General features: G+C 35.2%; 1 pseudogene; it reads left to right on the top strand.

Moving 5' to 3' along the window:
* Window positions 1-369: 369 nt before the first annotated feature.
* On the top strand, window positions 370-22,677 carry LOC141695647 (uncharacterized; annotated as a pseudogene).
* The last annotated feature ends 5,259 nt before the right edge of the window (window positions 22,678-27,936 follow it).

The following is a 27,936-nucleotide window of genomic DNA, read 5'->3' as shown; positions in this document are numbered from 1 at the left end:
GCTATCTATGTTCATGCCAACCAAATTTCTTCTTTCACCAGCTTGAGAGTGCTCAAGTTGGGGTGCAGATTCTTTACAGATTGCACTAGGGAGAGTGCTTTGTTCAATAGAGACACCTTGTTGAGAAGATGCATCTAGAGTCTGTTTATTTCCCTCTTTTACAACTACATCCTTTTGGGAGGATACAGAGGCAGCTTCATGAGTGGTCAACTCAATTTTCTTAGTATTCTTTGGCTTTTTGACCAAGTTAGACTCTATTTGGATTTGATCGACACACTCTCATTTATGACTGTTAGGGTGCCTTCTTTCTCTTCTTTTTACTCACTCGAGCCTATTGTGAACATGGAGTGGCTGGTTTCCTAGCTTCTAATGGTAGAGAAAAAAGGGTCTCAGTTTGGGATGGCCCCTGTTGGTGTTCCTATGTTTGTACTTCCACAGGTACAGGAGCCATAACTGTACTAGGTATTGAATTTGACCTCATGTCAGGCATAATGTATGGATAGGTCCTGAATTTCTCTAACATAAATGAAGTGATTCCAAGACCTACATATACCTTGTTCTTTGTAATTAGTGACCAAATAAGATTTTGGACACTTGCTTACAATTGCCTATTTTACTTCTATTAATACCATTAAGTACATGTATGTCTACAACTTTATTATTTAAAGTAGACATAATAAACATAGGAACGAAAATTTCCTTACCTCTTGTGGAGAAAGGCATTGCGAGCCTTGAGATGAGTTCTTCCAAGATCAATATCCCCACATTAATGTACCTGTTATGAGCCATGGAGAACACCAGCTTTTGGACCACACTGGATATATTGTTATATCTAGTCTTCCTACAGGTGAAGGCCCTCACAATTGAGTCAAACAGGAATGACCATTTCCTCCTCAGATGCTTCTTGTTCTATCTAGCCAGGTTGATCTTTTCAATGTAGTTGATAAAGTCCATGAACTCAGCTAGCTCCTATTGAGTTGGTGTTAGGTCACACAACACTGTAGAAGGGGGTTGAATACAATGTTTATACAATCAAATCAATTTGAACACAAGTATGTAACAAAGATCAAGTATATTCAATAAACTCTGTTACAATATGAGCTGTTGTTCTCTCTTAGTGATGAACAAATATCACTAAGAGCTGCTAGGTTATAATGTATAATCTTCTCGATAATGATAACACATATAGTGTAAACCCTAAGTCTGTGTTTATATAGTACACGGTTACAAGATATATTCTAATTGATATGGAATGTAATTCTGTCTCCTAAAATATATCAATCAGATATCTTCTACAAGTCTTCTAGTCCTCTAACTCTTTCCATGCATATCTTCTATTGTTTTAGTCCAGATCTCCTCTCCTGTAAATCAACCGCATTCCTTATCTGAAAGTCTTCACGCACTTAAGTTCTGATATGTATCTTCAGACAACTTAAGTTCTGATATTAAGCTCTGACTTCCAGTAATTCCTGATTTCAGTAAGTCCTGATATGTCCTGTTGTTAAGTTCTGAAAACTAAACACAAATCATATTAGACATGACATCTCAAATATATCTAACAATCTCCCCCATGTAAATTATGCAAAATATACAATTTAATAGATTGGATGATGTCAAAAACATTTAAGTACAAATGCAATAAGAGTTTAACTAGATAACGAACTACAACTTACAGTCCTTGTAGCTTTTACCAATCTCACTGAGTCAATCTGAACCCAAAGTGATTCTTGACAAAGTTTGATATCGGCTTTTCTTCTTTATTCCTCAGGACTTGAGATAATGTAGCCTTGACTTGCTTCAAATCTTCATCTTGACTTCCAATCTGATAGATTACAGTCCTTAGTGCAGAGATATGGTTTCTTTCTAAACCATCACCCAGTCTTATTACCTTTGGATGAGAAGAATCTTCATTGTAGCATAGACATTTCTTTTTCAGTATCACTTCAAGTTTATCATAATCCTTCTTCATTAGAATTTCACTTCCATCATCTTCAACTATGTTTGGAATGAATTCTGTAACCCTTAAACCAGAAATTCTTGGTTTATCTTTTATGGTCTTCAATATGAAATTTGACCATCTCCTGGTAATATCAGACTTTACCTCTAAAAGGTAATGAAAGAATTGAAGTTCTTTTAGTGATTTGTTTAGCATATCTGATCCTGACATTTGATATGTCCTTCCATCTTCAAGAAATAGAATCATATTTTCTTTGACAATATGCTTGTCATGAGCATCCAGTACCATTTGAACAGAGATAACCTTATCAAGATGTTTATGTGTAACATCTTCAAGAGGTCTGTCGGTCAATAGAAATGGATTTCTAGTAGAAACTTCAACTCCTGTCTTAATCTTATCTTCATCAGAACCTAGCCATGCTCTGTTTCTTGGTTCTCTAGCATTTAACCCAATAGTCATGAAATCAGACAACAATTGGCTTTTCTTTGGATCTGATGGTTTGACATTTTTCCATAGAAGTTTCTTTTTATCAGCTACTTTCATCTTGTCTAAATCAACTTGAGCTATGTCAGAGGTTGATGTCTTGATGACTTTATCAGAACTTGTTGTTTCTTCTGTAGCTTGCTGTTTCTCACTCTGAACAACTTGAGCTCTGTTAGAGGTTGTCTTGAATTCTTCAGTTATCTTCCTTCTTTTCAGAGTTTGAACATCTTCATCTTCAACAAGAGTATCATCATGGATTTGAACCATTTTGCACACAAGTTTCATCAGGATTTGAGGAATTTTCATCTCCTATGGCTTTATTGGTTCATTAACTTTTCCTTTCCCTTTATCTTTGGGATCAATCTCAGTTTGTGATCTAGTCTTGGGCTTAGATTCCTCAATATTTGATTTCTCCTTAATCACAATACCTTTTTCCTTAGGCCTTGGAGGTTTCTTTGCAACATAAGCTTTTGGCTTTAGATTTGTCTTTTCATCTTTAAATCTAGCTTCTTCTTCCTTGAGATTTTCTAAATCCATTTCAGGATTATGTTTCAGAAATAATCTTCTAGCAATTTCTTCATCAAGTGTTTGAATTATGGGATCCTTGTAGTAGACTATAGTCTGCTTCCCCATTAGCTTCAGAGTTTGCAAAAACTTTTGAGAGTCTTGACTTCCACCTTGAATCAGAACATCAGGCTTTATCATCAGACTTTGTTCATCATAACTTGATATCAGATTTTGATTATCAGCACTTGCTATCAAATTTTGAGTTTGAGCAGCTTCAGAACTTGTCTTCTTTTGAGTAGAAGATTTACTTACATCAGTATTTAGATTCCTCAAAGAAAACTTGCTTCTTGACCTTGACCTCTACTCTTATCAGAGTTTCCCTAGACATCACCTTTGTAACTTCTTCTTCAGTATCTGAGTGATTGAGCATTTGGACTTACTTATCTTCTCCGCCTTTTTGGCATCATCAGGTAGTAGGAGAGAGAGAAGAAGTTCAACAGAAGATTGGATTTCATCCAATAATTTGGGCCTGTTGCTTCTCTTGTACCTTCTCAATAGCTTCAACCTTTTCATGTATAGGTCTGATAAACCTCTTTTTATCAAGTTTGATCTCCATATCTAGCTTTTCATCTTTTTCAAGAAGTTTGTCAACCTTTTCATGAGTAGGAGAGTGTTGACCTTGAAGTGTCTTGGCACTTAGAGCTGTGACTTTGAGTTGAGTCTTGGAATCAGAATTTGTCATCAGCTCATCAGCTTTAGAAATGTGCTCTGTCAGAACTTTAGAGCTTGGAATGAAATTAGTTTCATTCCACTTATTGGTCCACTCAACACCTCTGTGAGTTTCTTCCCAAGGAATAGGTGCATCCTGTTCAACAAATTTTTGGATCAATGCCTCCTTTCCAAGAATAGGAGCTGGAGTATTAACTGGAACACTGTCTTCAGAACTGGAAGAAGACTCATTATCCTCTGACAGTACAAGAGTATGTGAGGCAACTGGAGATTCTGGAACAACTTCATCTAAATTCTGATCATCAGAATTTATCTCCAGAATAGGAGTTGTTGGTATCTCAGCCTGTAGAATAGGAGAATTGACTGTAGATGGCTGAGCTGCTGTGGTTGGAGCTTAAAGAAATAAAACAGTAGAAATAATCAGCCTTTGAAGGTCAATTTCAGGACTTAATCCTGAATCTTCAACTGTTACATTTTCATGAATTGGAAAGACAGGAGGTGTGATCACTGTATCCTGAACAATGGTTGCAGCCTGGGTAGGAGGTGGAAAAGATTCAATCACGACTGGCTTTGAGATCAGAGATTCCTGATCCCCTTCCTCAGCTTCAGTAGTATCCTCAGATGAAGGCTTAGCCATGTGTCTTCCTGCCCTCATTTTCTTTAATCTCCTTGATAGTGAAGGAGTTGCTTGATCTACATCAGAACTTACAATATTCCTCTTCAAATTACCTAAATCCGTAGCTTCATCTAAATTCTGATGGGTTGACCCTTCAGCTTCTTTAGTCACAAGTTTTGATGTATGAACCTGTGCTTCTTCATCATCTGACTCATCCCTTAGAATCATCTTCCTTCTCTTTGGTGGAGGTTGAGGAACAGACTTTGCCTTCTCAGGCCTGGAAGATGAAGGTCTGATGGTAGGTACTGATGGTTGTTGTTGTGAGGATTGAGCTGGTTGGAAGTATGTTCTGATGGTAGGTTGAGTTGGTTGAGGTTGGGAGGTGGTTGGTTATGTAGGTGCTGATGGAGGTTGGGATGGTTGGACATCAAGATATATGGAGGTATAGGTGTTTGGGTCAGAGTTTACCAAAAACTGTTTGACTGATTGTGGATTTTGGAGGGGTCTTAGAACAGTTTTCTTATTATCAGTAGATAATAAGTCAGTAAATACTCTCTTAGCAAGTTTAAATAGTAAAATCAACTCACTTGCTAGTTCGAGTGCATCAGAGTTACAAAAGCTGTAAGTAAGTTGACATAATCTAGCAAAATATACAGTATTTCTATCTTCTTTCATCCTATTCCCTATAAATCCTAGTACAAAGTAGCATAATCAATATGAGATTGAGTAATCAGAGCATACCCAATTTGATGACTTAGGATAGGAATTGTATCAAAGTGTGAACACTTGTTTGCAAAGGTTATTATGATGCAGTCAAAGAAGAAACTCCACTCCCTTATGATGTGGGGTCTCTTTAGTTGTTCAAGCTTTTCCAAAGTCTTTTCATAGCCCAGATTGGCCATTAGCTGTTGAAGAGCTGGCTCCTCAACTGTGGAAAAAGTGCAGTTTTCTGGTAGATGTAGAGCTTGGCGAACTATAGCCACAGTCGCCACATGTTCATCTTCCCCTTTTGTGAAAATAATACTAGGGGACCCATTTGCTCCACTATCATCATACACACCACTCCTCCAAAACTCCAGCACTTGAGTTCCTGAGAGTGTGTCTGGTTGGGTCAAAGCATAGCCTATTTCACTTCGAGATAAAAAGTCTTGGATGAAGTAAAGTTCTGATGGAGTTCTATCCTTGCTAAGAATAGATGGGTAATTGTTAGGAACAAACTTAGCTCCATTGCAAACGATGTCTTTGGGTGCCATTTCTGTGAAAAATAAGTGAGAAAATAGAGTGTACACAAGGTGTTTGATAAAAGGCCTGTAAGAAAATAGCTTCAGAGAATATTAGTGAGAGAGAGAATAAAAGAAATTAGAGAAAGAAAAGTAGGTAAAAGATTATAAAATCTTTTAACTCCCATATATATACTCTCTTTTTGACAACTGTTATGATTGAAGCAGAATAGACTTTAGACACCTGGCATCATATCATTAGTCAAAACATTATTAGTGGGCACGGGTAATAAGCAGTAATAAATGTGCATATGCAGTGTTTCAAGGAAAACACACTTCCCACTTATTAACTGTTAATGACTGTTTTTATCTCACCTAATTATATTCTGATAAATTATGACCGTTACAGTATTTACCACAAATAAGTCAAGTAAATAAATAATGCCACGTAAGCATCAGAGTTTACATCAGGATTTAATATCAGAACTTGACTATTATCAGATTTTAACGGTCATCAGAACATGGCTTCTGTACTCAAAAAGTGAATGTTTGTATCGGTGATTCTTCATACAAATACTGACTTATTTCTTCAGAGTTTAATCATCAGAACTTCCATCAGAACTTGTCCTTAGAATTTATACATATGACACTTAATTGTTTATCTAAAACAACTTAATCACCACAGTAATTTTCATCAGTCATATGGAGTGATAGTGTGTGAATTAGCAAAATATCAGATAATGATTAAAGTTTGATAAACTTCAGTACATATTAGAAATAAGGCATAACTAAGAGAAGTGCTTAAAATCTGTCATTAATAATGAAGTCTACTATATAATAAATTTATGCAAGAATCCACCTCAACTATTTGTGCTCATTTTATGCATCTTTTGAAATTCCTTTTTACAGTGGCTTCTTAGTGTAAGTGAGTCACAACTGCTATTAGAATTTATGCTATTATCAGAGTATTTCTCCAGTAATCAGAGAATGTGAAAAGTCACCAAGAAAAATTTATTTGCTTTTCTAATGCATATAACTTAATACCAGGAATGCACTTGGGTCTTCCCTTCCACATATTTACTCTAGATCTCAAAGGAGTACCTGACTTCAATTTTCTGTTCTATTCTTTTCTTTTCTTCAGATAAGTGAGGCTTATCAAGCATGTGGTTCATCCTTAAGATTTACTGACATCAGAATTTGACAGATAAGAAGCAAAAATCTAGTTTGTGACTTAGTAATAAGATACACAAAGTAAATTTGACTAAACTCATCATCAGAATTTGCTTGTGTTAATGAATTTCCACATAAATAACTAATTCAAACATGGGATTTATAGTATGTTAAAGATTATTAGGTCAACATCTAGCACAGTAATCCTCATTGGATTGAATAGTCACAGAACATTCAAAATACTATCAAAGTATTTAGATCCACATCAGATAACAATCACTATTTAAAGTATTATAATTTAAACACAGATTACATGAAGATAAGACAATCTATAAACACTGATCATAAAGTCTGATGCAAGAGAACAAAAACTAAGCATATTTTGAGAAAGAACCTGAAACCATTCCAAGTTCATTTACCAGTCTTGTAAAAGTAGCTTCACATAGTGGTTTTATGAAGATATCTGCTAGTTGTTGATCTGTTGGAACAAAATGCAATTCCACTGTACCTTTCATCACATGTTCCCTTATGAAATGGCACCTAATGCTGATGTGCTTTGTCATTGAGTGTTGAACTGGATTACCTGTCATAGCAATAGCACTTTGATTATCATAGTAAATAGGTATTTTAGAAAATTCTAACCCATAGTCCAGTAACTGATTCTTCATCCAAAGAATCCGTGCACAACAGCTTCCTGCAGTAATATATTATGCTTCTACAGTTGATTTGGAGATTGATTTTTGTTTCTTGCTAAACCAAGAAACCAATCTGCCTCCAAGAAATTGGCAGCTTCCACTAGTGCTTTTCCTGTCTATTTTGCATCCTGCAAAATCTGCATCTGAGTAACCTATTAGTTTAAAATCTGATTCTCTAGGATACCACAATCCTAGATCAGCTGTACCCTTGAGGTACTTAAAAATCCTTTTCACAGCTATTAGATGAGGTTCTCTTGGATCAGCCTGAAATCTTGCACAAAGACAGGTAGCATACATGATATCAGGTCTATTTACAGTTAAATAGAGTAAAGAGCCAATCATACCTTTGTAGTTAGTAATATCTACTAATGAACTAGTATCTTTATCTAACTTGGTTGCAGTGGCCATGGGAGTGGATGCAGTTGAACAGTCTTGCATTCCAAATTTCTTGAGTAATTTCACATGTACTTGGATTTATTGATAAAAGTACCTTCTTCATTTTGCTTGACTTGAAGTCCCAGAAAATAGCTAAGTTCTCCCAACATACCCATTTGATATCTTGACTGCATTAGCTTTGCAAACCTTTCACATAGTTTGGCATTGGTAGAACCAAATATGATATCAACAACATATATATGTACCAAAAGTAAGTCGTTTCCATGGTTGAGGTAGAACAGTGTTTTATCAATTGTACCTCTGTGAAATCCACTTTCCAGAAGATATTGAGCTAAAGTCTCATACCATGCTCTTGGAGCTTGCTTAAGGCCATAAAGTGCTTTATCAAGTCTGTAGACATGATTTGGAAATTTTGAATCTACAATGCCTGGAGGTTGTTCAACATATACCTCTTCTTCCAATTCTCCATTGAGAAAAGCACTTTTCACATCATTTGAAAGACTTTAAACTTTTTGTGAGCAGCATAAGCCAAAATGATTCTTATGGCTTCCAATCTAAGTGCAAATGTTTCATCATAATCAATACCCTCATGTTGAGAGTAGCCTTTAGCAACCAGCCTTGCTTTGTTTCCTGTAATTATGCCATCACTGTCAGTTTTGTTTCTGAACACCCATTTTGTGCCAACAATTGATCTATTCTTTGGTCTTGGCACTAGGGTCCAGACATTATTTCTTTCAAATTCATTTAACTCTTCCTGCATTGCTTGCACCCAATCAGCATCTTGAAGAGCTTCTTCCACTTTCTTTGGTTCAATCTGAGATAGAAAAGAATGATAGAGACATTCATTTGATGTTGGTGTTCTAGTTCTGACACCTGCTTCAGGATCTCCAATTTTTAAGAACTGGATCCTCCCCCATGATCCATGCTGTCTCCATCAGTATTTTATGATGCTCCCCTGTAGTTATGCTCTCTAAGACTTCAGAATTTGAGTTGGAACCTTCAAGATTTGAAGAATCAGAGTTTTCAGAATTATCAGTATTTGGCTCATCAGAACTTGATGAATCAGAACTTGAAGAGCCAGTGACAGGTTCTGATGCTTCTTGAAAGTCTTGAGTTGTGGTAGGATCTTCAGCTTGTTCCCCCTGAACAGGTGCATTTTCCCTTAGTGTAGTTACCACAGTTTCAATGACATCAGAATTTAATCCGTCAGAACTTACAGGATCAGGATTTAAGCCATCAGAATTTACAATATAATAATTTAAATCTTCATTTTCAAATCTCAGCTGATTATGATCATTGAAATCTCCAAGTCCAGTAATCTTCTTATCATCAAAAGATACATTGATAGATTCCATGACAATCCTTGTTCTTAAATTGTAGACTCTGAAGGCTTTTGTGGAAAGTGGATATCGAACAAAAATTCCTTCATCAGCTTTTAAATCAAATTTTGACAGCTGTTCAGGACGAGTCTTAAGAACAAAACACTTGCTACCAAATACATGAAAGTATTTCAGATTTGGCTTCTTTTTCTTCACCATCTCATATGGTATTTTTCCATGCTTGTTTATCAGTGTAGCATTTTGTGTAAAACAAGCAATCTGCACAGCTTCAGCCCAAAAGTAGGTTGGTAGCTTTGCTTCATCAAGCATAGTTCGTGCAGCTTCAATGAGAGTCTTATTCTTTCTTTCTACAACTCTATTTTGCTGTGGAGTTCCAGGTGCAGAAAATTCCTGCTTAATTTCATGCTCTTTGCAAAACTCTTCCATTATTTAATTCTTGAACTCAGTGCCATCATCACTTCTTATAATTTTGACAGAATCTTTGACCAATTTATCCAGCTGTTTGACATGATCAGTTAGAGTAGATGCAGTCTCATTCTTCTTGTGCAAGAAATACACCCAAGTGTATCTTGTGAACTCATCCACTATAACCATAACATATTTCTTCTTTGCAATAGACATGAAATTGACTAGACCAAATAGATCAACATGCAGTAGATGATAAGGCTCAAGAATTGAGGATTCAGTTTTGCTCTTGAATGAAGATTTTCTTTGTTTTGCCTTTTGACATGAATCACAAAGGCCATCAGGAGCAAATACTGATTTTGGCAGTCCTCTCACAAGATATTTCTTTACTAGCTCATTTATGTTGTTGAAATTTAAATGAGAGAGTCTCTTGTGCCAATTCGAGCTTTCTTCAATTGATGCTCTATTCAACAGACAGATTGTAGAACCATCAGAACTTGTTGAAAGTCTGGTTTCATATATGTTACCATGCCTGTAACCTTTTAAAACCACTTTGCCTGTAGAATTGCTTACAACTTCATAGTGTTAACCTCTGTCACAGATTTGACTCACACTTAGCAGATTGTATTTAAGTCTTGAGACAAGAGATACTGTTTCAATGATGATATTCCCAAGATTGATATTGCCATATCCCAGAGTTTTTCCCATTTTGCCATCTCCATAAGAAACTCCTGGGCCAGCTTTCTCCACAAAGTCTGATAGCAGGGCTTTATTTCCAGTCATATGTCCTGAACATCCACTGTCAAGAACTAGGATGTTTTTCCTGTTGCCCTGCAATCACAAAGACCACTATTGATTAGTTTTAAGGACCCAGACTTTCTTGGATCCTTTGGCCTTTTTAAGTTTGTTAGCATTTGCAGCGGATTTAATTTCATTTATGCTAACATGTTGTTTATCAGAATTTATATCAACTTTGCATCAAACTTTACACTAGAAGGAATAATACTAACTTTCTTCAAAGAAGGTTTTATTTGATAATAATCATAGTACAAACTATGATATTTCTTACAAGTATATATGGAATGCAATAAAATACCACAATAAAAACAAGGATTTTGTGGTTTAAACCTAACAGACTGACTCTTAACTCCTGATTTAGGAGGTAAAGAGCTTATATCTTTATTTTTCCTGCAAAAAGAAGCAAGATGATTAGAGTTTCCACAGTTGTTGTAACGTCTGGGAAATTTACGTTTGTATTATATCATATTTATAATAAATAAGGTGTGTTGATGTGTCATTTATGTGTGATTATCTGTCAAACCCTAATTGTTACGTGTTATGTGCATTCTGTGTCATTTCTGTATTTTTAGGATATTTTTTCAGATGTTTTATTTTGCATTCATCGCTTTCATTTCAAACGTTTTACGACCCAAACCATGATTTTAAAGCCAGTATTTCAAATAAAATAATGGGCCTTATTTTTCATCAAACGGCTTTTACCATCACATTATTCTGAACATCTAGACATTTTATAAATTTTCTCGTTTTACGAAAAATGACTTTTTCGGGCCCCATTGGGTGTTAAAAACCCCACAAAAATCAAATTTTTATTTTTATAAAATTATAGGACTTTCATTTATATTATTTCTTTGCATTTTTGCATTATTCACAATTTTTGGGAAATTTTGGCATATATATTGCATATATAAAATATTTATAAATTAAATTTAAATACTCAAAAATTATAAAAATTAGGGCCAAATATTTTTATTAGATGTATAATTAGCCCCTTAATTTTATTTTGGAGTATTATTTTTACTACTATAAATAGCCTAATTATTATTTAATTATAATTAATAAATCATTAAAAATCAAAATTTTCTCTGAAATTCGGGTCGGGAAGAACTTGAATCGGGTCGAGAATCAAACCGTGATTTCCAGCTGATTTCTTCATCAAATCGTGTGATTCCAGTAACCAAATCGAAGGTTTTGATCTGTTCTTTCCATTTCTAGCATTAATTTCACATTTTAATTCGTAGTTTTTAATTTGCAAATTCTAGGGTTTATGTTCGAATTAGGAATTTTTGATTGCAGGGTTATTTTGATGTTTTGATGATTAATATAGCTTTGTTAGATGATTTACAGTCGATTCATGGTGTTTAATTGAACGAACGATGTCTGTATAGTGATTCACGATTTCTAGGGTTTATGTCAGATTTTCAAAACACAACTCGATGTTTTCTGTGCATATTTGATTCTTGATATGTTAGGGCTTTGATTGTATGAGTTCATAGCTTTAATTTCCACTATAGAACATTGAGTTTGGTTTACAGAATCAAAAGATAGGTTTTTGGCCGGAGTTGAGTTTGATTTTGATCGGAGATGAAGTTTCAGGGATGTTTTTGGTTTGTTTTGGCCGGGAACAGATTGGGGTAGTTGCCAGGAATTGAAACCCTGTGAAAAACGAACCAAACGGTTCCGTTTTTGGCCTGAAAATGGCTCACCGGAATCTGCACCGGTGGCCGGATTCTGGGCAAAATCCGGCGTGTTCTTCACGACCTGGATTTTGACCCGTTTGACCCGTATAAAATACCCGGTTTTGATCTGTTTTGTAAGATGTTTGGTTTCTGACAGATGTTTCTGGAATTTTAATTTTTATTTAATTTTTATTAATTTTAAAAATCAGACTTATTTATTTTATAAATTGATTAATTAATTATTTAATTAATTGATTTATATTATAAATAATTCTGAATTATTTTCTAAAAAAAATCAGATTGAATTATTTTCTTAATTATTTATTATTTATTTATTATTTATTAACTATTTATTAATTATTTAAAAACGATTAGTTATTTTGATAATTAATCAAATAATTTTCAATAAATCATAATAAATTTATTTTAATTCCAAAAATTAAAGAAAAATCATTTTTACTTATGATTTTTCTTAAATAATGATTTTAAAATTATTTTTGAGTTTTAAAAATTAGTAATAATTATTTATAGTGAATAATAAATTGAATTATCAGTGTTTGATTGATAATAATTAGACCGTGAGTCCGATTCGAGTAAAACGAAAGCCTGCTGACTCAGAAAAATGAATTCTTTCCGTTAAAAATAATATTAAAGCTTAATTTCTTCTAGAAATTAGTTGATTTTGTTACTTGTTTGATTATCAGTCGAAATGCGTGCCGAGACAAGTCTGAAAAATTCCGGAAAAATGGGAAACGAGTCAGATAACGATCAGTTGAGCGATTAGCGAGTCGATTTTGGTTCTAAAAATTATTTTAACTATAAAAATGATTGTGTTCTTATGTGCTTATGTGTATTACATGGTTAATGGAGTCTTATTTTCTAATAAGTAATATATGAGTCAGTCATAAGCGCATGGGTAGATGTTAGGAACGGTGTGAAGTCGATTCAAGATGCAATTGAAGTACGAAATGACTTAATCAGTCTATTTCTCTAACAGAAGCTAAACCAGCAAGGCAGGTTGAGTCGGTATTAGACGAAGGTGACATATTTGCAGTGAGTCGCACAGAAGGCAAGTTTTTCCCCTATTCTACTTTCAGAATAGTGACATTTCTTCAGATGCTTATCACATTTACACTCTTTTGATTCTTGTTCTTAATCACTGATACACACTTGCTATTCCTTTGTTCATATTTCATTTCGATTCTTGATTTCTCCATTTCTTTGGATTCCTTATTCATATATAATTGGTGATACATTGAGATTGATATATTCTGGTGTTTAGAATATATCAAAGCATACCGATTGTTCCGGTTGCTAAGCGATGGACTGGATAATGATATTTTTGGGATTGAGTGTGTCTTAATCCTGAGGACCGGGATATGACTGATGCCTCGACATGGGCCGTAGTGCCTGGGTACCCGACTGGATCAATATATTGAGATATAGATCTGCATTATATTCTGACAGATCAACAGAATATAGATGCGAACTTGTGTCCAGTTTAGTTCATTTGTACTCGCCAGTAATGGCCTTCTTTATATTCTCGTGGGTTATATCTTTGAAGATATACCCGGAATTACGGATTCATTTAAAATTCTTTAACACTGTTTATATTTTGTGGACTTGTTGAGCAATTTTTGGCTCACCCCTTTTTGTTGTTATTCACCTTATTTTTTTCAGTTAAGAAGGAATATGAAACCCATCAGGACTCGAGTGGTAAAGAAGCAGGTCAAGCCTCAGGATCCTCTCATACCCAAGGTGTTGATCCCAATCCAGGAAGAAAGCTTTGAGTTGCCCGAATAGGTCGAGTGTTGATAGATACTGTGTGTGTTTGAATAAAAGCTAAACTTAGTTTAAAATGAATTAGACAATGGTTTGTAATAAAGAGAGCTTGTGAGATTTTGAATTTGGTTTTGTAATAAAGTAGTTAGTGGTTCTTGTTTTCATACTTCAACCTAAAAAGATCCTGGTTAGTATTAAAGGGGTTTAGTTTCATTTCTTTATTAATTGTTAATCAGATTGTACAGGTTTGGTGATTAGCTAGTAACCCCCAGACTTATACCCTGGGTCTGGAGGGCGTTACAGGTTTGGCATCAGAGCTGTAGGTTTGATCCCTGAAAACAAGAATATTAGGGTTAAGATAAGATAGGGAGATCACATAGGATATATAACACCCTCCAAATCCGGGGTATAGATTTGGGGCATTATTAACAATAATTACCAACTAAACCTGCACAAGCGGAATATAAATATAATAATTACCCCGAACTATCACTACTCAGGATCTTTTAAGGCCTGAGTTGAAAACAAGAACCACATACTACACTTTATTACAAACCCAAATAAATAAAACCTGTCTCAAGAACTCTCGTTGTTACAAAACTTTATTCTATCTACAATCTCACCACACAACTTTTATTCAAACTACACAAGACTTTTATTCAACCCAACATTACTACTTATCCTGCTACACCTGATCTGGCAATACAAAGCTCTCTTCGGGAATGGGAAGGAACACTCTTGGTATAAGAAGGTCCCGCTGCTTGACTCGCTTCTTGACTACGCGGGTCCTGATGGGTTTCATTCTCTACCTTAACTGTAAAACAATAGGAATAACAATAAAAGGGGATGAGCCAAAATTGCTCAATAAGCCTGCAACAATATATATAGTATAAGAGAGAAACAGGTGAACCAATAAGCTGCTGGTTGAAACAACCATCTGAATCTGTATAGGATAGTAATTTGCCAATGTTGGCGAGTACCAAATGAACAAGACTCGAAACAAGAACCAACATATGCACTATAACCTGCTGATCAATCAGGATATAGTGCGGATCTATACCCAACTGCATAGACCCAACCAACATAAAGAGTACTCAGGCAACTATGGCCTATTAAATAATGGTCTGGGTAAAACCCAGCCCGTATAGTAACCATCCAGTCCAAGGCTTAGCATCCGAAACAAACGGGATGCTTTTGATATATCCCAACACCAGGATATACTAGAGTATATGTAATAAGGGTAAAAAGGATTGAAATATGAACAGGAAATTCAATAAATTGGGTGAAATCAAGAATCGAGATGAAATTAAAACAAACAATAATAAATGGGTAACAGTGTATATGAACAATGATTATCAAAGGTAACTGATATGATAAAAGAAAATATAAATCACTATTCTGAATTTAGAATAGGGGAAAAAAACTTGCCTTGCGCGTACTTAACCTGGTTCAACTCACCGTCTTCTGATCCTAGCTTGCTCTGCCTTGCTAACACTGAACCAATCATGGAAAGATAGTCGTTTAGATAACTTACTATATATGTGTATCTTGAATTGATATCACGCAACCTTATCAGTCTACCCATGCGTTTCTATCTGACTCGCATATATACACATACATTTATACAACACATATATTCACATAATCACGTAAAGCACGTAGCACATAAAGCACATAATCAATTTTTAGACTTATAATTAGTTTTAGAATCGATTCTAGACTCATACCTGCATTAACAAGTCCTATCTGATTTTATTATAATTTTTCGGGATTTATTCGACTCAATTATACCCCTATTAGGACCTACAAACTATCAATTATCACCAAACCACTCTTTTTCGGAAGAAATTATAACTTACAACTATTTTTTTTATTGAATTTGTCTCATTTTTCTGAGTCTAGGGGTCTTCGTTTCGCTCAAATCGGACTAACGATTGAATTATTATGAATTAAACAAAATTTAATTAATTAATAATTAATTTATAAATAATTAATTATAATTAAACAATCCTTAATTATATTTTTAAATAATTAATTAATAATTATTGTATTTTAAAATAATTAATCCCTAATTATTAGGAATTATTACTATTTATTACAAATTATTATTACTTATTCGATCAGATCGATTATTTACAAATAATCAATCGATTTAATTAACTGATACGCTATTTATCGAATAAATACGAATTACTCGAATTATAAACCAACTTAACGATTAATCACTCGTATAACTACGAGCTACTCGCAATTCTCGCATAATTATCGAACTATTGTATTATTATTGGAACTCATACGATTCGCTAATCAATTAGTTACCGATATTTAATTATACGCTATAAATAATTACCACAATATTATTCGAATAACTATCGCTCGAATACTAATTCTAATTATCGAATTACTATTCGCATTATTAACTAATTATTAGATTATTAATCATATCACTTAATTATTTCTAATTCTTATTTATTAATTAATTACCTAATTATTAATTAATTACCCAATTATTAATTAATTAGATAATTAATAAATAATTAGATAAATAATTAAATAATTAATTAAATAAATAAATTCGAATTTATAATTTAATAAAATAATTTAGAAATTAATAATACTATTTTTCAAAATTTAAAACTAATTTTTAATTAATTTTTAGAATTATTAAAAACTGATTTTAATTACTAAAATATAAATAAATAATTAATTACTCAAAAACACAAAATCAGAACAGAGTTTGGGTTCTGAAGGATCAAACCCGGGTCGTTTCCGAGTTGCAAACCGTGTCGACCTCGGGTTAACGGGTCACGAAGAACAGCCCTGCAACCCAGAACCCGACGCCGGCGGGCTGCTTTCCGGCGGCCAATCCACGAAGAAACTCCATTTTTCAAGCACGATTCTTCTGGGGTTTCGAAGCACAACAACACAACGACGCTCCCAGCACCTTCCTCCTCCTTCCCTCGTCCTCCTCTCGATGAAACGTGGCCGGAAACACGAAGAACACAGCGGCGGCGTCTAAACTCCGGCGAGCACGAAACCGAAGCCAACGAACACAAACCCGGTGCCAATCGACTCCCTATCCGACGATCTAAACGTCTATGCTAATAGAATCATCAAACAATTAATAGAACTGCAAACCCGAATTCAAGAAATTAAACCCGATAATACAAATTTCAATTCAATCAATCAAACATCAAAAACAATTACATAATCGAAAACTACAGATCATAAGCTTCAAAACGAGTACTTACACTAACTATTTGGACTCCGGAATCACGAAGAAAATCAGCTTTGATCCTCCTGCTCTGTTCTTCACAAACCCTAACCCTAATTCCCTTTCTAATTTTCTTTTTATTTTTCTGATTTTTAATTATAATTAACTGATTTAATTAATAGTAAATCATGTTTTTATATTTATGAAAATAATACCCTTAAGTAAAATTAAGGGTCTAATTACACTCCTAATAAAAATATTTGGCCCCAATTATTATAATTTTTGGGTATTAATATTGAATTTTTAAATATCCAATAAATACAAAATAAATGCTAAAAATTCCCAAAAATTGTGAATATTACAAAAATACAATGAAAAATGATATATGATAATTTCATGATCATATAAAAATAAAAATGAAATTTTTGTGGGGTTTTTGGTACCCGAAGGGGTCCGGAAAAGTCGTTTTCCGCGAAAAAGGTCAATTTGTAAAACGTCTAAGGGTTCATAATAGCGATATGGTATAGGGCATTTTAAAAAAAATAGGGCCAATGATTTTTTTTGAAATACGGGCTTTTTAAACATAGTTTTAAGTTGTACGGGTTTTGATATAAAATATATAACTGACGATAAAATGCTCAATAAATATCCAAAACACGTTTGGATCAAAACAACCAACACATAACACATAGCAGTTAGGGTTTAATGACTTAACACATTTAATCACATAATAATACACATAATTTATCATTATTATAATATAATACAAACGTAATTTCTCGGTCGTTACATTCTCCCCCCTTAACAGGATTTTATCCTCAGAATCACACTATGCAAATAACCGAGGATACTTTTCTAACATTTCACTCTCAAGCTCCCAGGTTGATTCTTCAACCACTGGGTTTCTCCACAAGACTCTCACTAATGACACAGAGTTATTTCTTAATACCCTCTCTTGCCGATCTAGAATCCTTATCGGCTGCTCTACATACGATAAATCTGCCTGAAGTTCTACTGGTTCATACTCTATTACATGCCTTGTATCAGGATTGTACTTCTTAAGCATGGATACATGAAATACGTTGTGAATGTGCTGCATATGGGGTGGTAAAGTTAACTCGTACGCAACCTTCCCAATTTTCTTCAAAATCTCAAATGGTCCAACATATCGTGGCTTCGATTTCCCTTTATTGCCAAATCTGGTCAATCCTTTCCATGGCGATATTTTGAGCAATACGTGTTCTCCTTCCTGATAATCCATATCCTTCCTTGCTTGGTCTGCATATTTACTTTGCCTGTTTTGCGCTGCCTCGATTCGTTTTTGAATAAGTTCAATCTTTTCTTTCGTCTGCCGAATTAATTCTGGACCCAAAATCTTGCGTTCTCCAACTTCATCCCAATGCACGGGTGATCTGCATTTTCTCCCATATAGTACTTCATACGGTGGCATTCCAATACTGGTGTGATAGCTGTTATTATAAGAAAATTCCACTAGGGGTAAATGTTCATCCCAACTGCCTTCAAAATCGATCGCACAAACTCGTAGCATGTCTTCAATCGTTTGGATTGTCCTTTCGCTTTGACCATCGGTTTGCGGATGATAGGCTGTACTCATGTTCAACTTCGTTCCTAGACATTCTTGGAATTGTCTCCAAAATCTTGAATTGAAACGAGGATCTCGATCCGATACAATCGATACCGGTACTCCATGACGCATCACAATTTCTTTAAGATATAAATGTACTAACTTGTCCAGTGAAAATCTTTCATTAATCGGAAGAAAATGTGCTGACACTACTAGAAAAAGTAGAATAGACATCGCCTCTTAGACATCGGTTGCTTTTGGAGCTGATGTAAAAGGTATTTTCTACATCGGTTTTAACCAACCGATGTCTTTTGCTGTTATAAACATCGGTGTTTTAGCCCAACCGATGTTAAACGTATGTTTTAAAAAATTTAATCAGCGCGCCTCTTCCTTGTTTCCCCCCTTAACCAAATAATTAATTTCCTCTTTGTTCCCCCTCTTTTTTACCTTAGAAAAATTCTCCCCCTCTTTTCACACAGATTTTGCCTTCGGAATTTTTTTAAACTCTCTCCGCTTTTTCAACTTTACACTTTAAAAATATCAAATATTTTCAAAATAAAAAATCTAAAAGATAAACCCTTTCAGTTTCTCATCTCTCTTTCTCTCTCACTGAAACTCACCCCTCTATGAAGAATCCTAAATATCCCCTCTGCCTCTCGATTTTGCTCAACTGAAGATTCAGTCATTTCCCCTGACTGCTTTTTTGTGTTTTTTGTACTCTCTCTGCTCGCTCTCTCTGCTCTCTGCTCCCGACAGCTCCCAATAATTTACAAAGTACAAATGTTTATTTTCAATCTTCTTCAACACCGCAATACTGGATTGGTATAAATCAGTTTGTGAGAATTGGATGTGTTTTTTAAATTTTAGGGTTTAAATTTGTGTTCTTGTTAAATTCTTTGATTTTGACTTTTAGGGTTTTTAATTGGGTACTTCTTCACTTGATGGGTCCGTTTTCCTGAAGACGGCTTGAGGTAATTCACTTATTTTCCGCTGATATTGTTATGATTTTTATAGCATGTGTTAACATCTGTTTCTCACTATAAGTACTTGTGTTTGGTTCCATAGGGAATTCAATGCAATTAGACCAACCAAAAGAACTCATACCTTGAAGGAATTATGTGGATTCCTTAATTTTGTTTAGAAGTTCATACAACTAAAGATGAAACAATATGACATACTAGGATGTGGTTAACGACTTTGACATTGTAGTTACTTGCAATCAGGTTTTACACATACAATTTTTGTTAATTTTGCTCGTTTATTTTAATAGTCTTGCATTAGTTAGTGATGGAAATCCGTGGCTCGGATTTCGCCTTTATATGTCCTAATTACAAAAGTTAGAAGAGAAATTAAGTTTATGAATACTCTCTTATGTAGAAGCTATTCGTTACCCACTGTAAAGAATATAAATGTAGTACAACTGAAATTTTGTTGGCATAATTAAAGATGTTTCTTTGTTAAATATAATCGACAAAATTGTTAAAACATATATCAGGTTAACCGGAGTCTCAAGTGGCCAAGGTAGTTTGAGTGTAAAAGTTTTTACCGAAATTTATCACCATGCTTAATAGTCATTCCTTTACTTAGTATGCAGAATATTTTGTGCAGGATGGAAAGATGAAAATAGGTATGAATTTGTGGAGTTTTAGTCTCCCAAATATTTCAGAAGGACAATAAATTTTCGTTTGGTGAAAATTTTCGTTTGGTGATCTTGAATGGAAAGGCTAATGTAGAGACATACCAAAAGTCTTTCCAAAACAGGGATGTTTTTAGACTTTGGGGGATCCTATAGTTGTTGCAAATGTACCCAGGCAAGGTTCCTGATTTAGACCTTGTGTTTGACTGTGTTGACTGGCCAGGTGTCCGATCAAGGTTCTATCGTGGGCCTAATGCCACAGCCCCACCTCCATTGGTTCGCTATTGTGCTGATGATTCCACATTGGACATTGTTTTCCCGGACTGGTCCTTCTGGGGATGGTAAGGACTATGTTACCTTTTTCTCTTAGGTATTGATAACTCATTTTATTTTCCATCTGCACAAGCAATGACTTATCAGAAAAAAACACCATTTTTTCAGTGTTTGCCCATTTGCTAGTAAATTCATGCTTTAATCATAACGACTATATATATCTGTAAACTTTCCTCTTAATTTGAACTTACTCAGGCCTGAGATCAATATAAAGCCATGGGATTCTTTGTTGAAAGACCTAAAAGAAGGGAACACCAGGATTAGCTGGATGGACAGAGATTATTTTGCTTACTGGAAGGGGAATCATGTTGTTACTAAAACCAGGATGGATCTCCTCAAATGCAATGTCTCTGAAAAGCAAGACTGGAATGCTCGTGTGTATGCACAGGTCAGAACTGTTGATTTGTAAAACTTTTTTGGGTTAACTAGATGGGCAGATGTCTAGAATCTATGATCACCTTTTATTCTAGTAACGAAAAACCAGGATTCATTAGTTATAGATATGTTCTGTTTTAAATGTTATGATCGCTCTGAATTATCTTTCCACCGAAGATTCTAGAGATCCATTCTTCATAACCTAAATTGATTACATTACATATAGTTTTGTAGCTTGTAATGGAAAACGAATCCAAGCAAACAAGTTAAAAAAATTTCTTACAAACTTGCAGGATTGGGGTCGAGAATCACAACAAGGTTACAAGTAGTCAGACTTGGCAAGCCAGTGTATTCACAGGTTGGCATATCAATCTAAATATTAATCCTTATAGCGGTGTAACTCAACCAATATGTGATCTTAAGCATTAGCGTTACATGAACTTAAAAGTTTCCTGTTTCCTTTACTATTTTTGCTTTTGCTCATTCTTTCTATATATGCGCAGATATAAGATTTATATAGAAGGATCTTCTTGGTCTGTGAGTGACAAATATATTCTTGCTTGCGATTCTGTTACCTTAGTGGTGAAGCCACGATACTATGACTTCTACACAAGAGGTTTGATGCCTATTGATCTATGCAGAGTGTGTTAGGACATGATCAAGCCTGATCATGAGGCTAAAGATATCGAAACGGAGGAGAAATTGAGGTTCTCGAGGGGTTCATCGTCGAATATTAATGGGATGTCAGGAGTGTCAAATGCTGATCACTTACAGTACTATACTCCTCAGCATCACCATGCACCTACTCGACGTCATTTTAGGCCCCTGACTCCGCCACATCGGTGTACATTATATCAAAAATTTTCTATTCTACGCATCTATGATATCGTGCCCAATTCTCTAACTCGCATTTTATCTCCTTTTTAACTTGGATTTCATGGACTTGGGATTGGAAACTTCATATCTATTCTGTAATTTTCATAGCTACCGGTCCCCTTCGTTTAGAATATGATCTTAGTTAGAAGAGGTACTGGTTTAGTTCCAGAGTTTAACTACCAGGAAGAAATGATAAATAGCCTGCCACTTTCGATCATAGAGTTTGACTATTTTACTTCTGTTATGTGGTATATTACGTAATTGTAATATTATGTAATATTAATTGATTACAAGTCTCAAGCACGTATTGCAGGACCTAATACTCTGTAAGTTGTCAAATGAGACTAGAATGTTAAATTAGTAAAATAAAACTTAAAGAACACAATTCTGGTTCTAATACTACAAGGAATATACAACAATCTGCCTAGAAGGCAATATAAATTGATCATTCACCTACTGTTAGGAATCTTTTGGTTCTATATTTTAGATTCCTGAGTGAATTTCATGTGAAAGCAAGATGAGATACATAATGCTGGTTGTCAGGTTGAGCCTCCATGAATGCAAACGATATATCTTCCTTATTCTGATGACATATGACAAACTGATGAGGTGTGATAGTATATGGTCTTTTTAAAGGTTATTCCAAGTACAAACATGGATTTATTTATTTATTTTTATTTATTTTTGTAATGTTCTAGATTCATGTATATACAAGTAGCACAGCCCCTCGAGCAACTGATGATCATGTTATAAGAGCCACTGCTTTGATGAGACACGTAGACCTAAAAGAGTTCTCAGTATGCCAGTTCTCCACTCCTGGTAACATTTTTGTTATAGCCGTACCAAAACTTGTTCAAGGACTAAAAGTCTTGAAGATATGAATCCTTACATTTTCGTTGTTAGTTGTTGGTACCAAGTCAAATTCTTTGTATAGACAGTAGTAGAATAGATGGATGGATATTGTGTAGTACTTAATGTTTGGATTAGATGAATTTGTTGTACCAGATGTTTGAATATTGGTTATATTTATAGATAACTGGTATTATGCAATAATTGGTTTTAGTAATTCATTGGTTTGGGAAATTTTTGATATCTTTATTTTTAAAATTTGCGTTAATAAAACAGGTACATACATCATTACGGTGGAAATGATGTATGTCAAAGCTTAATACATCAGTTTTAGTTGAACATTGACATCAGTAATACCAATTAAAACCGATGTTAAATACTACAACAAAAATCTTAAAACAAAAAATCGATGTTATTAGGCTTTATAGACATCAGTTTGTCACCAATAGATATCGGTTTGAAATAAAGAACCGATGTCAAAAGTTATGTTTACATCGATTTATCTTGAAAACCGTTGTTACTGGTATTAGTAACATCAGTTTAATGGGTAAATGGAAATATTTTGCTTATCTCACGTTTGTTTAAATTGACAAAAATATCATATTATTATAATATATAAAGATTAGATATGCATTAGAAATTTAACATTTTCAAAAACTGATGTTATACGTCTTCTTTAACATCAGTTTAAAATTGATGTTAAATGGGGGGTCTTTAACATCACCCACGAAGACATCGGATTTTTTTGTTCATAGACATCGGTTTTTAGCCGATGTCTATTCTACTTTTTCTAGTAGTGTGATTTCGTCAATCGATCAATAATAACCCAAATTGCATCATGATTTGCTTTCGTCCTTGGAAGTCCCACTACGAAATCCATCGCCAGATGTTCCCATTTCCATTCTGGAATGTCTAATGGTTGCAATAACCCACTCGGACGTTGATGTTCTGCTTTAACTCGCTGGCATGTGTAGCATTTACTCACCCATTCTGCTATCTCCTTCTTCATATTCGGCCACCAAAAGTTTTCCTTTAAATCACGATACATTTCTGTGCTTCCTGGATGAATGGAGTACTTCGAATTGTGCGCATCTCGCATAATTTCTTCTTTTAATTCTGCCACGTTAGGGATCCAGATTCTTGACGCAAAACGTAAAATTCCTTCATTATCTTTCTGAGTTGTAATCTCTTCTCCCGTTAAGTCATCGTCTTGACTCATCACTTCATTTTAACAACGGCGAATCTTTTCTAGCAACCCTGGTTGAAAAGTCATAGCGTAGATAGTTCCTGCAGATTCATTGGGAATACGAATCTCGATTTCTAATTTGTCGAATTCCTTAACCATTTCTTCGCATGAAGTTAACCGATTCAATCTTTCTTTTCTACTCAACGCATCCGCTACAACATTTGCTTTTCCTGGATGATAACTGATTGTAACATCATAATCTTTAATCAATTCCAGCCATCGACGTTGTCGCATGTTCAGTTCCTTTTGCGTGAAGATATACTTCAGACTTTTATGATCCGTGTAGATTTCGCATTTTTTACCGTACAAATAATGTCTCCAAAGCTTCAATGCAAATACAATTGCTGCCAATTCCAGATCATGCATAGGATATTTCTGCTCATGAGGTTTAAGTTGTCTCGAAGCATATGCAATGACGTTACCATGTTGCATCAACACACATCCTAGCCCGCGATACGAAACGTCACTGTATATGACAAAATTTCCTTGTTCGTCTGGCAGTACTAATACTGGTGCGGTCACCAACCGATTCTTCAACTCTTAAAAACTTTCCTCACACTTACCATCCCATTCGAACTTTTCACTTTTTTGAGTTAACTTGGTCAGCGGTGTTGCTATCTTCGCAAAATCTTTGACAAATCTTCGATAATATCCTGCCAATCCCAAGAAACTTCGAACTTTTGTCGGCGTCTTTGGTCTTTCCCAATTCAACACAACTTCAATCTTTGCTGGATCAACTTGAATGCCTTCTCTACTGATGATATGCCCTAGAAACTGTACTTCTTTCAACCAAAATTCGCATTTTGAAAATTTTGCATAAAGCTGCTCCTTTCGTAATATCTCCAATGTCGTTCTTAAATTTGTTACATGTTCTTCTTCTGTCTTTGAGTAGATCAAGATGTCATCAATAAATACAATGATAAACTTATCCAGATACTTCTTGAATACTCGATTCATCAAATCCATAAACGCTGCAGGTGCATTCGTCAATCCAAAAGCCATCACAAGAAATTCATAGTGTCCGTACCTCGTTCTGAATGCTGTCTTTGGAATATCTTCGGCCTTGATCTTTAACTGATGATAGCCTGATCGTAAGTCGATTTTCGAAAACCATGCTGCTCCTTTTAGTTGATCAAATAAATCATCGATGCGATATAAAGGATATTTATTCTTGATAGTTAACTTGTTCAGCTCACGATAATCAATACACAATCGCATACTACCATCCTTCTTTTTCACGAACAATACTGGTGCGCCCCATGGGGATACACTTGGCCTTATGATTCCTTTGTCGAGAAGTTCTTGCAACTGCTTTGCTAATTCCCTCATTTCAATAGGTGCCATTCGATATGGAGCTTTCGAGATTGGTTCAGTCCCTGGCGTCAAGTCAATAGTGCTCAATTTCTCGATCTGATGGAAGTCCTGGTAGTTCGTCTGGAAAAAGATCAAGAAACTCACAAACTACAGGAATATCTTCAATCTTCGGATTACCCTTGTCAGTATCCCGTACATAGGCTAAATAAGCTTGACATCCTTGGCGTAGCAATCTTCTCGTCTGCATTATTGTTAAGAATTTCTGCTTTTGCTTTTCACCTTCAAATATTACCGTTTCATTTTCTTCAGTTTGCAATTTCACTTTCTTATTTGCACAATCAATCTGAGCATTATTACTAGATAGCCAATCCATTCCTAAAATAACATCAAACTCCCCTAGCCTAAAAGGTATCAAATCAACTGAAAAAAGTGACATCTCCCTATCTCAATATCACAATTCGGGCATACTCGATCTATTGCAACCTGATCATCATTCGCTAATTTTATGACTAACACTTCATCTAACCACTGAACCTCACAATCTATCTTAGAGATAAAATCTTCAGAAATAAAAGATCTAGTAGCTCCTGAATCAATCAATACTAGAGCATTTACGGAATTTACAGGGAGTGTACCTGCAACCACATTCGGACTCTGTACCGCTTCCTTCATTGACATATTGAAAGTCCTTGCTCTGGGCTGATTTTGTTGTGGTAGTGGAGGTGGAGGTAATGCTAAAACTCTTGGAATACTAGCGGCCATTGCAACTCCTCTGCAGTCTCTGATGATATGTCCTTTTCTCCCACATTGGAAACAAGTAACTTCTGCTTTTCCCGTCGGACATTCTCCAGAATAGTGTCCCCTTTGGTTGCACTTAAAACACGTGACATTTGGCTTGTTACAAATTCCCGTATGCTTTTTACCACACGTTCTGCAATCAGGTATAGGCGGTCGAATAAGCCTTTGCTGCGTTAGGGCAGGAAGTCGATTACCCATCCTCTGGTTGTTTTGTTTTGGTCTCCTAAAGTTTACTTTTCCTCGAGCTTGAAATCCCAGCCTTTTGTTGAAACGATTCTGAAAATTTCCTGGTCCTTTCTCTTTCTGAGCTGCTTCACTTTCACCTTCAATAATCATAGCCTTCTGAACAACAGCCGTATAAGTTGTCAGTTCAAACACAGCTACTCTGCTACGAATCCATGGTTTCAGTCCTTGCTGGAATCTCTTGGCCCGCTTCTCATCCGTATCCACTTGCTCTGGAACAAATCTAGCCAATTCAGTGAACTTGGTCTCGTAATCCGCCACTGATAAGTTGTCTTACTTCAGCTCCAGGAACTTGATCTCCATCTGGTTCTTCATAAAACGAGGAAAATATTTCTCCAAGAAAAGATCAGTGAATCTATCCCAGGTCACCACACCTTCTCCTTCCAAAGCTTTCTTCGATTCCCACCAGTAATTGGCTTCGCCTTTCAGAAAGTAGCTAGCAAAATCCATCTTCTGTTCTTCCTCAACCTTCACCAACGAAAAAGCCTTTTCCATCTCTTTCAGCCAAGCTCTCGCCTTTGTAGGGTCCGTGGAACCCATAAATTCCGGAGGCTTTACCGACTGAAATTGCTTGAAAGTGACCGTAGGTGCTGCTGGTGGTACTTGATGTCCTGGATGAGCGGCTTGCTGTAACATCTGTTGCTGGAACTGCTGCTGTTGCTGCTGCATTTGTTGTTGCATCATCAACATCTGCTGTTGCATGAGATTAAACATTTGATCCATCTGGTTATTATTGTTTTGGCCCTCGGTGTTTCCATTTGATGAGTCGGGTTGTGCTTTTCTTTTAGGTGCCATCTTTCTGGTAAATAAACAATGGGTCTTCTTTAATAACAGTATATTAAACATGTATTAAAACAGTTGATTTGGAAAAATAAAACAGCTTATTAAATAGCTAAATAAATAAAACAGTATAATGTGTAAATAAAAATATATATATATATATATATATTTTTAATACTTTAAAATCTTTTTGAAAACATAAGGGTACAACATGATCGTAAATAAAACAACATTTGTAAATATGCAATGGTAATGAAATAAATGTAAATGCTTAAATGACTGGAAATAAAATAAAGAAAATGTGCAAAAGACCATCTCATATATATATATATAGGTAGAACACCAGTTGCAGGTGTCAGTGCTTGGTACAAAAACCTATGATATAACAGTCATACTGATACTACTATCAGTCAAAGTCAGTAGCTACACTCATACAAACTAGTCATACAATACTATGTTGTCTCTATCTACAAAATGTACATGATACAACACTCCTCGATCTGCTAGTCTCAAAATCCTGGTGGCACGTGGCTCAACTCCTCCTGCAATGCCTCTAGCACTGCCTCGGTAAGTCCCAATGCTCTACGATATGCTGTCTCCGCACTAAGATCCTGCTGTCTCAAATCCATAAGCTGCTGAGAACTAATCCGGTGAATCTGATGTAGTCTCTCTCTCAGTATATAATCTGGTCGTAATGCTCTGACAGGACCATCTGCCTGCGTCTCATACAATCCAAGGATCTCTCTGCACTGGTTCTGCCATCTAATCCTCTCCTCTCTCTCCACCTGAAAGCGCTGATAGGTCACTGTATGATGCTCACGAAGATCCGTGCTAGAACCTCGGGAAGGTAATGTTCCATCTACCACTATCTCATCCATAAACTCTGGATGAGGAAACTGATAAACTCCAG

The sequence above is a fragment of the Apium graveolens genome, chromosome 11, assembly GCF_009905375.1.
Source record: "Apium graveolens cultivar Ventura chromosome 11, ASM990537v1, whole genome shotgun sequence".
NCBI lineage: Eukaryota > Viridiplantae > Streptophyta > Magnoliopsida > Apiales > Apiaceae > Apium > Apium graveolens.
Note: the sequence above shows the minus strand (reverse complement) of the source record. Positions and strands in the feature narration are given on the sequence as shown.